Genomic DNA, 10,429 nt, shown 5'->3' with positions numbered 1-10,429 from the left:
GTGAGCGTTGGGAAAAGAGCGTTCTATAAACTGGAATTTCACATGATATATTTCGTTGGAAGATTTTCGCGAAGGCCTAATTTCGAGATAAGATCCTCGAATCGGTTATCCCACTTCTTCAGAAAAAAAATTGCTTACAACTGGATTGCGGAGTAAGATGTTATTGCTTCAAAAAAGCACGGACGCTGTGCACAATGTGATCGAGAAGGATAGCCTAAACCGTCAGATAGAGGCATCCTTGCGTATATCGACTGCTGCCGTACATTTGATTCTGCATGGACACTGACAGGAGAAACTCAAAATACTTGAACATATAAGATTTCCATCCTTTTCGCGAGTGTATTGCAAGCCTGCAGCTCTGCGCAGTCCCTTCTAGCTCTGTATATCTCGCGGTCACGGGCAGTGTGTAGTCGAGCAACATGATGAACAACTGTACAGATAAATGCAAATGGAAATCCGCTTTCGGTTCAAGATAATTAGTTTCTCTGAAATGCAGGTACCGATGAAAACCTGTCTGTGTGATTTCTCGATACTATTCAAGAAACTGCTATCTGAAAGCAGCGGTGAAATAGAAATTCATTGCAATTCCGTTCCACATCTTTTATAAAAGACGTTTTATAAAAACTTTGGTAGAGTGCTGTGATACTTTCTCCTATCTTTTTTAAAAGTTGTAACGCAACCCTAGTTTTAACAAAAGATTCTCTGAAGAACTTTCGCGGTCCAATACGGGCCTTGTAACAGGTGAACGGGTCAGCTAGCCCTTGTGCTGCCTCCCGCGGCGCAAAATTGAACTGCCCCGGCACTTGCTGTACTTCCACGCATTAGAGGGCGAACGACGGCAACAGCAGCTGCGACAAACCGTTTTGAACTTGCTGAGATAGTGAGTATAAAAGTTTAATTTTTCAGCGAATATATTCGCTTGCTACGGACACCTCTGACGGCTAGTGGATACATGCTCGTATCAACTGCGTTTTCTTTAAATTTACTTATAGTATCTACATTTAATTTATGTAGGTTTCACTTAGTACTGAAAATGCTTTCTGCACTCGCGCTTATCTTATTTCACTGTATTTGAGTGGCGTCTTACCACCTATGAAATATGAGAGGTCTCAATGCAACTTCATTAAAACTGCGTTGGCCAAATTTGAAACTTTCGACATAACATAGGAACTTCGTGAGGAATTGATAGCCCCGTTATGCATATGGTAATAATTCATTTCGTATCGGTAGCATGTCTACATTCACAGATTTTTTTAAAAAAAGATGCCATTTCCAATGTTTTCAGTCAACTTCTAGATAATACAGCAGCAAAAAAATTAAAGGAATCTAAAATAGCAAGTAATCTGGAATATTAGCTTACTTTTGTTCGCTGCCTGAGGGCTAGCCCCAGTGGATGGGTTTGCGATCAGAAGGGCTGTAGACAACTTCCAGTCAACCACAGGAGCCCATTCACTTGCTGACCGCAGATATGGAGTAGGGGGATAAATCCCTTCTTCCCTCGAACAGGGACGCTGATAATATATTTTGAGAGAACAACCTAATCACAACCAGACTGTGACCAACTCAACTCGTAATCAGTTTTCACTCGGGTGAGGAACTGGCGTGTTCTTGAAGAGCTCCACTCAGTGTCAGGTGGCGTGTTGTTTGGTGTCTTCAAATGGAAGTACATTGAATATTCCGGTACCAAAGGTTGTAAAACTCGTGCCCATATAGTGTTTAAGAGTATAATTATATATAAAACATATTTAGTCATTCGGTTTGCAAATAACACAGTGAAATCTGTAAAGTCTAAACTCATCTTTGTGGTACTCCAGATTCCCAGGTTCATCCCGTAGGCCTAAACAGATAGTTGAGTGTCCTGACTCGGCTTCTGCGCGTTAACAGGCACATACCTTAAGATTAAGCTTCTCCATTACGGATATTTTAAAACCCGTGGCTTAATTGAACGTAAATACATAACTGCAACCAGTCGCTTTTTTGCGTAGTTAATTATTCCATGAACCGGGTTTCGAACCTTTTCAGGTTTATTTTCAGATGGTTTTCTGGAAGTTACATATAAAAACTAAAGTTCTGCATCCACACCGACAGATAAACAATACTCTTGGCTATATATTAAAGCATGTTCCATCTTCTTGCTAGAAATATGTAACTTAACTTCCCGAAAACCATCTCAAGGTTCGAAAACCGATTCGTGGAATAATAACTATTCAAAAAAGTGACAGGTTGCAGCTTTATTTATTTACATATCTGAAGAGTTAATCATTTCATATTGTTAGCCTTGCTGTGCTGCCCCAAATTAGCCTACTATCCACACATCACCTTATGTTATGCATTTTCTCCGAATTAATGCTGACCGTGATCTGGAAGTATTCGTATACAGGTCATACAAACATTTGTTTAGTATTAGTGTGCCTGTTTCGTAGACCAGCCAAACCATAATACTCAGCTTATGATACTGCCCATTTCAACCGACAGATTATTGACGCTATATTTAACGTCCTTACATATTATAAGTACGGAAATTAAGCCTACAGTGTTAATATTGTCATTCTAAAAATTTCTCACGTGTCTAATTTCATATTGCGCATATTGGCAACACTGGCACTTTAAACTTCAAACGCTTGCGAGAGCCGCTAAATTTGGCTATTTTAGTGATAAAGCTGCCGTGTACGGGATAATTAGCTTAATTTTATTGCCTCTGCAGCTGGAGAAGTGTTTGCATACGTGTTTTTACTGTAACTGCCAAATACTTGTAACAATCGCAGTTAGGACAACCAAGCCAAATATTACATACTGTAGTATTGTTGTAAACAGTAATCAGTATTTCCTAAAGCGCTATTTATATAACCATTTGCATGGTTTCCATCAGTTTTGAGAATAAAAATAACAAATTGTGCCTTATTTTATTCTGGTGTAGCGAACCAACGTTACTTTGTCTCATCGATAGCGACACTGTTCCGTGAAAATGTTAAAACCTTAGTCTGTTAACTGGGAGTTTAACTTCTACATTTCTTAGCGAGGAGCTCCTGTACATCGGAAAAATGTTTGCGCCATACAAAACACAGGGCGTTAGTATGTCCTTGTTTCACTACAGAAAATGAAATTTTATTAAGTTTTCTTGGAACCCAGGTACAGTCCAGTGGGACAGTTCCAGAAACATGAAAGCACCACACATTTCCGGTTACTGCTGGCAACATCATTCCAACAGAGATTTAGTATCCATCCTTAAATATTAAAGAAATACCACTGATGTCTTTTGTGTAGGTTACACACACACAAACTTACATAAATAACATACATGGTGCAAAAGATATTTTAGCCCTTAACTCGCGAGGTGTGCTCTCTGACCGCGCGTAAATTTTTCGAATTCGACTCCCAAGGCCAGTTGTGGTGGAATGCTTCTATACTCCCCCGACCCTCCTTAAATTGCGAAGCCTACGATATTTTGATGTCGGTTGGGTTATCGCCTTCTGTATTTATTGTTGACACGTATTATTGATAGGTGTTGGAGCCTCAGAGACCGCACCTCGTGAACTACGTAGCTGTTTTTTCAGTACGGTGCCGTATAGCTCAAAATGTGTTCCCACGAATGTGTCAGTTTTAACTTTCCCGAGTTTGACGAGATTGTTAGTCGGTCTATGGAGGAAGCTGTCAACGTAGAGTTCACAAAGTTGTACCACTATACCCAGAAGCAAGATTCTAGCTCTTTTACATTAGCAACCGTGGAATGCCAAACTTGACCATTTCTTCACGACTTTTTGGTCTCTCTAAAAGTGGTCTTCATGAAAATGGCTCTAGCACCCCAGCGAAGTTACAGGTGAGCCTGCATAAGTTGATGCAGGGCCCTCAGCTATGTCCTGCACAAATTTCATCAAAATTGAAGATGTTTGAGCTGGGAGCCCTAGGATCCTTCAGTGGCCAAAAAACAAAACACAACCATTGTAATAAGGGTAAATGTCTATGAAGTTATAGTGACAGGCGCACTTTCCATGGCCGCTCAACGAAATCAATCATCCCAGTGGTGACAGGCAAAGGGATTCACCAATATAAAGCACCCCGATGGGAATAGAAAATTATTAGAGCCATGTCATTGTTCCTGGATCACACTAAATGTATGTTCTAATGACACTGAAACAGCTAACCATACTGTACTGTAAATCCAATTCACAACACTATATCAAATTTTAAACATAAAAATCGGCTGTCAACACAAAGGCTGACAGTTACATCATAAAAGAAATTTAGAATCAAATGCATCAGTTCTCAACTGAAGAACAGTCACATTTCATACTTGTTGACTACAGTGCCATCTACCACAAATGGAAAAAAAATGGTCTGAATAAAGCGTATTTATTTTTTGGCAGAGAATCCAAATATGCTACAAAATGGGGAGCTCCCATTGTGTCAATTCAAGTGAAGTAATCCATTGAAAGTTTAGTTGGTTGCTTGGCCATTTTTAAGTATTTGTTTTTCATTTGATTACATTATAATTCCGAAGTTCAAACAGTTTTTGAAAATTTTTGCCTTCCATTGTTACTAAATGCCAGCCATTCTTTTTTGTAAGTACATGACAGTTTTTCAGTTTGGAGACAATAGCGATAATACGAATATCTCTGTACTGGGTTTAGTTTCAGCATTGCAATTGACATGATTGTTTTGTAAAAAATAAGCCGCCTCTACAAAAGTGTTTATTGCCCAAAATAACCTAAATTAAAAATACAGTGAAAATGACCTCAAAAGTTTGCTACTGAAAATTTGGAAAACCCACATTTTAGACGTAAAAATAACAACCAAGGAATGATCTATCACTGTATTTTTTTCTCTAGTTAGATATCATATACTACTATCCTCATATAGAGCAAGAACACTGACAGATGTTTCTTTAATTTTTTATAAATTTTTTGAAATCTGAAAATAATTTTTTGTAAGGTTTGGGGTGGTTATCTCTGGTAGGACTGAACATTCCAATTTGACTTTTACACATTTTGCACACGCATGTTATGGGAAAGCACTGTAAAAATTTCAACATTGAGTTTTACAGTGAGAAAAGATATTAATTTCTGAAAATGAGAAAATAATTCAGATTACGTTACAGTTGATCTTATGGCTGTTGCTGAGTTGTGTGTGATGTTGGGTAGATGCAGTCCATTATTAGTGAAGTTAAGGCACTGAACTATATGCAAAGACTTGAAAAATGACCGAACTAAACATTTATATTATTTTGACCAATTTAAAATGAATTAGAGATGTGGTGCTTCCTAATCCTAGTGGTGATCACTAAGAACAATTATTTCTTCAGACAGCTTATGCGATATAGACTAAGACCTCTGTTTCTGTGGTAAGTGCAAGCATTGAAAGCTTCCTTAATACGTTTTTCACTGGTATCCAAACTTTGTCACTATTAGATGTCTTGAATGACATTGAGACAGCAGGGTGGTAAAAATGCACAAAAATCGTTTTTTAACAAACCACTATTGTCCATCATACACACATGCAACTATGTCATTCAGTGTTAAATACAGATATGGAATTTCCCTGACAGAATGATCCTCATAAATTTCAGTTCCTGATGTTACATAGCATCAAACTAAGTCTTCTGCAATGCAAGGAATTTTTGGTATTGACTTTTTCCCTTTTATTGCTATTACAGTTTACAAATGTGGTTTGAGGTGTTGCTTTTATATAAACTACCTCATCTTTCTTGATGAGAAAATAGGTGATGCCTTTAATATTATCCTCGCAAAAGGCATAAAACTCTTATATTGTAAGAATTTGGTCTGTGCTCATTCTTTGTAGGCTGCTTTACTCACTTAATGTGTTGTTGTATCTCCTACTCCATTACACGCATTTTTATCATGGCAAGGAGCAAAAAACTACTGCATGGTTGTAAAGATTTGAAAAATTCTTTCTGTTATCTACCACTTGCATCTGGAAAGTATATAAGCTTCTCAACCTTGAACAGCTTTTCTTTTATGTAATTTGTTACATACTTTTGGCATTTGGGAGGACGACGGATCAATCCCACGTCTGGCCATCCTGATTTAGGTTTTCTGTGATTTCCCAAAATCACTCCAGGCAAATGCCAGGATGGTTCCTTTCAAAGGGCACGGCCGACTTCCTTCCCGTCCTTCCCTAATCCGATGAGACCAATGACTCACTGTCTGGTCTCCTTCCCCAAAACAACCAACCAACCAACCATTCTTTTGAAACTCATGGCAACTGAAGTGTTGTGCTCAAAGTAATCTCTTAGCATGCACATTGAAGAAATGCAAACTTCATTTTTCTCATTTTTCAAGTACAAAACAAATGGATGCGATGTTTCTTGGTGGTACCCTCGCATTTCATCCTGAACCACAAGTATTAAGTTTTCTGGAGATTCAGCTAGGACTATGCATCCAGTTTCATAAAGTTGTTTTTTTTGGCCTTCAAAAACTTTCTTTTGATTTTAGAAACACTGTGGTGACTTTTGAGATTTTTTTATGTTATCAATTAAGGGGTCAATGTACTTTTCCTGCTATCATTTCAGACGTGTCAATTATAACCGACGGTTTGAAGGTAACATTGTTGGGCATTTCCTCCTCAGATCTGTTAAACAGTTTGAATGGTTTCTTTACTGGGGCATTTATCACAGAAACTCATCATACAGTGATAATTGTTAGTGTAACAAACCATTAAATCTAGTAAACCTTTGCAGTTAACATCATTGAGTTTTGCACCCACAGTCATCATTTTGACATTTTGATGATATAAACACACACAAATGTACTATGTTCCTGAGGAGTCGGCTAAAATGCACCACTTAGGACAAAGGTCACATTATTTTGATCTTCCAACTTTGCTTTCAGGATGAGCATTTTTGAAAGGTACATGTTCATTTAAATTTGACAGCAGTAGTCATTTCTGCTTTGTTACAACAACTCTCTTCCTATCTTTGCTGCCAGGGGAGATTCTACTTTTTTCATTGTCTTTGAAAAATTGCTGGATCTTTTCAATTGTTTCTTCACTTCTACCAACTCGTTTAATCTTTATTAAAACTGCTAGAATGCCTTACTCTTTCACTAATTTTTAGGTTGCTCTACGCAAACTGTCAAAAATGTTGAACCAATTATCTATATGTTCTCTTAATGAGTCAGGGCTTAAACTAAAAAATTTCACTTCTTCCTCTTTAGGTGTCACTGAACAGTTACTTTTTAATTTCTCAATTAAGCTCAAATATTTCATGTCGAATGGTTCTGAAGGTAGGTTTTTTATTTTATTTTTGAGAGGTACTTCTGGTATCTGCATTATTAAAACCTGATTCTAGGTGTTTCCTAATTTTGTCTGAAATTTGTTATATCTTGCTTTCAATAGCAGCTTTTCTTTTTCTGCTACTCAATTTTCTTATATTCAAAGTAGGAGATACCTCTAAATTAGAAAAATAAAAATTAAATTTGCTGACAGTTTCCTCATTTGGAACATAAATGTCAGTAATAAGGTTACTTGATTCTGACTCTGGATTTGTGATAAATATTTTTGAGTAACAGTTTGGGCACTGGGAATATTTCCAGCAATCACATTAAGATTCACTCAGGAAGCTGTTTTATTCAGTCTTAACAAGGACAAATGTTAAAATTTTACTGCCCTCAAACCCAAGTTTTCTTTCCCTCGACCATTTAATAACTGGTTTTTTATGACCTTTGAGTGGATCAGAGCATGTTTTTCCAAAAATACGGTTGTATTTCATAATATATTTTTTTTTCTCATGACACAAATTAATTATGCGAAACAACTTACTTGTAATTTAAACAAAGTTTGTCTATCTTCATCAGTCATTAAAATTTTATAAGTTTTTGAAACTGAACCACAGACTTTTTGTGACACTCTTCACTTACTGTTTGTCCAACAGAACACTGCTCATCCATTTTATTGCATTCCAATTAGCTTTTCAGATTTATTAAATTTTAAAGCTATTTTAGTTAACTAAAAATTACACTCATGACAAAAGCACACAAAATATTCTACACTTTCAATGAAGTATGTACAACCACTCTGAGAGGTTTCTGAACAATGCCACACCCAGCAAATGTAGTGGGGGTTTCACATTTGATGTACAGACTTGTCACTGACTACTGGGCCCCTGTGCAGACTTATTACTGTGTCCACTGAGCTCATGTACACACTTGTCTTGAGGACTAAACTCGTGCACAAAACTGTAGCCTTCTCAACAACAGATAAATTTCACAAGTTTATTGTTTTACTTTAATCATTTTTAACGTGTAGTAATGTGCAAATTTTTTAAACATAGAACTGAAACAAAAGCTCCTGTTTAATATTTTGTTATTAAAATAAATAATACTAAATAAATAAAGGGTGATAGTGTTAACTAAATATAGGTTACAACTAAATTTTATTACAATGAAACACTAAATCATTTAAATAGGCAATAACCATAAGATCAGTTCTAATGATGTGTGAATTATTTCCTCATTTTCAAAAATTCATCTCTTTCTTCAAAGTCAAATACCAGCTTGAAATTTTTACAGTACTTTGCTATCATGTAGGTGTACAAAATGTGCAAAAATCAAATTTTTATATTCAGTCCCACTCAGATAATTAGCCCCAAACTTTACAAAAAATGAAGATTTTTCAAATTTTAAAAATTATAAAAAATTAAGGAAACATTTGTCAGTGTTCTTGCTCTATATATGACTAGTAGTTTGATATCTAACTAGAGAAAAATACACTGATAAATCACTCCTTGGTTGTTGTTCTGGATTTTCTTAATTTTCACATCAAACTTTGGAGGTCATTTTCATTGGTTATTTTTTAATTTAGGGTATTTTGGGCAATAAATAGTGTTGTAGAGGAGACGTTTCTAAAAACAGTCATGCCAGTTGCAATGTTGTAACTAAATCCAGTGCAGAGATATTGAGATTAATGCTAATGTCTCCAAATTGAAAAACTGTTGTGCGGTTACAAATAAAGATGGCCACTACTCAGTGACAGTGCAAGGTAATTTAAAAAAAAATGTTCTGATCTTCTCAACTATAGGGTAATCACATAAAAAAACATAAAAAATTTAAAAATGGTCAAGCAAACCTTTTTGGATAACTTCATATGGATTGACCCCATTTGAAAATTTAAGTTGACACTGCCTGGGGAGGGGGGGTTAGGAGGTAGCCAGTTGTAGTTGTAGCACAGACAATGTCACCTTTCCAAATAACTCTTCACCTAGAACATCTTTTTATACAGTGAATCATTTCAAGATTTTCACTGGTCTCAAGTTGAAATGAACACGCTGCATATTATGAGTAGTAAAGAGCCAAACACAGAATATTGTGGTACACTCTGTTTGATATGCAAGGAATTTGATCTCATATTGTTGAACTGCATAATTAGTACTGTCACTCAGGTAGGATATGGTCAGAGATAGCTATGATCCTATAAAACTACAGTAGTAGAGTTTTTCTAGCAGTGCTTCATGGCTGACAAATACCTTGCCGAGATCCACAGGGATAGCATTAACTGCTAATCTTCATTCAAATGTTGGTAGTGTCAATGAAACAACGTTTTTGGCTGCTTTTACTGTTGACAAGCCTGACCTGAAGCTGTAATGAGTCATTAAGAATATTACTCAGACAGATATTGATTGATTTGGAGCTGTACACAATATTACACAACTTTCAAAATCATGGGTATGAGAGATTTTTGATGGTAATTATTACAACAAGACTTACAACCTTTCTTGGTGAGAGGAGTAATGATTGCCATTTGCAAGGATGAAGGGAAAAAGGGACTGACAAACATATGGTTTATAAGAAAATAGTGTGTTGCGCTACTACCTCCATAATTTTTTTAATCAGAGAATTGGAGACACCATAAACATCTTCAGATTTTGAGTAACTTAATTTTGCTATTGCAATTGCAATATCAGTTACTTTTCTCTCTTTCCAATTAAAGACAAAAACTACATCTTCAAAATTTTGTAGGAAACCAGGATACCAGACAGAGCAAATTCCATCTTCCTGAATATAAGGTAAACATAGAAGGGTTGAAGAGGAGCGAAAAAAAAGACTGGTGAGGTTTAGAAAAAGGGGTAGAGTTCGGAAAGGTCACCCAGAACCTCAAGTCAGGGAGGACTTAACAGATGGGATGAGAAGGAAAGACTGATTGTTGTTGGGACTGTGCTAGATGAGATTTTAAAATCTCAGAGCTTAAATGTGGAAGATAGGATAATATGCAAGAGAGATTACTGCTAAAATATCATACACAGGCTAATGAGAGCAAAAAGCTAAGTGCACTGTGTGCGCTAGAGGTGTGAAGGGGATAGCAATTAAGACAGGTCAGAAAATGAAAGTTGTAGAAGGTTAAAAGAGAATGAAAAAGGAATAGCTACTGTGAAGAAATGGTGAGACTGAAGAAATTAATGTAAATTAAGTTAGTTGGGTGG

General features: G+C 36.3%; 1 protein-coding gene across 1 annotated transcript in view; it reads left to right on the top strand.

The window, feature by feature from the left end:
- Positions 1–832: 832 nt before the first annotated feature.
- Positions 833–10,429, top strand: part of LOC124795649 — a 286,381-nt gene continuing 276,784 nt past the window's right edge. Inside the window, exon 1 of the mRNA XM_047259722.1 lies at positions 833–880. The gene's annotated coding sequence lies outside the window, so the exon portion shown is untranslated. The remainder of the gene's footprint in view (positions 881–10,429) is intronic.

Source organism: Schistocerca piceifrons, chromosome 4 (genome assembly GCF_021461385.2).
Source record: "Schistocerca piceifrons isolate TAMUIC-IGC-003096 chromosome 4, iqSchPice1.1, whole genome shotgun sequence".
Lineage (NCBI taxonomy): Eukaryota > Metazoa > Arthropoda > Insecta > Orthoptera > Acrididae > Schistocerca > Schistocerca piceifrons.
This window is presented reverse-complemented; position numbering and strand designations above follow the sequence as displayed.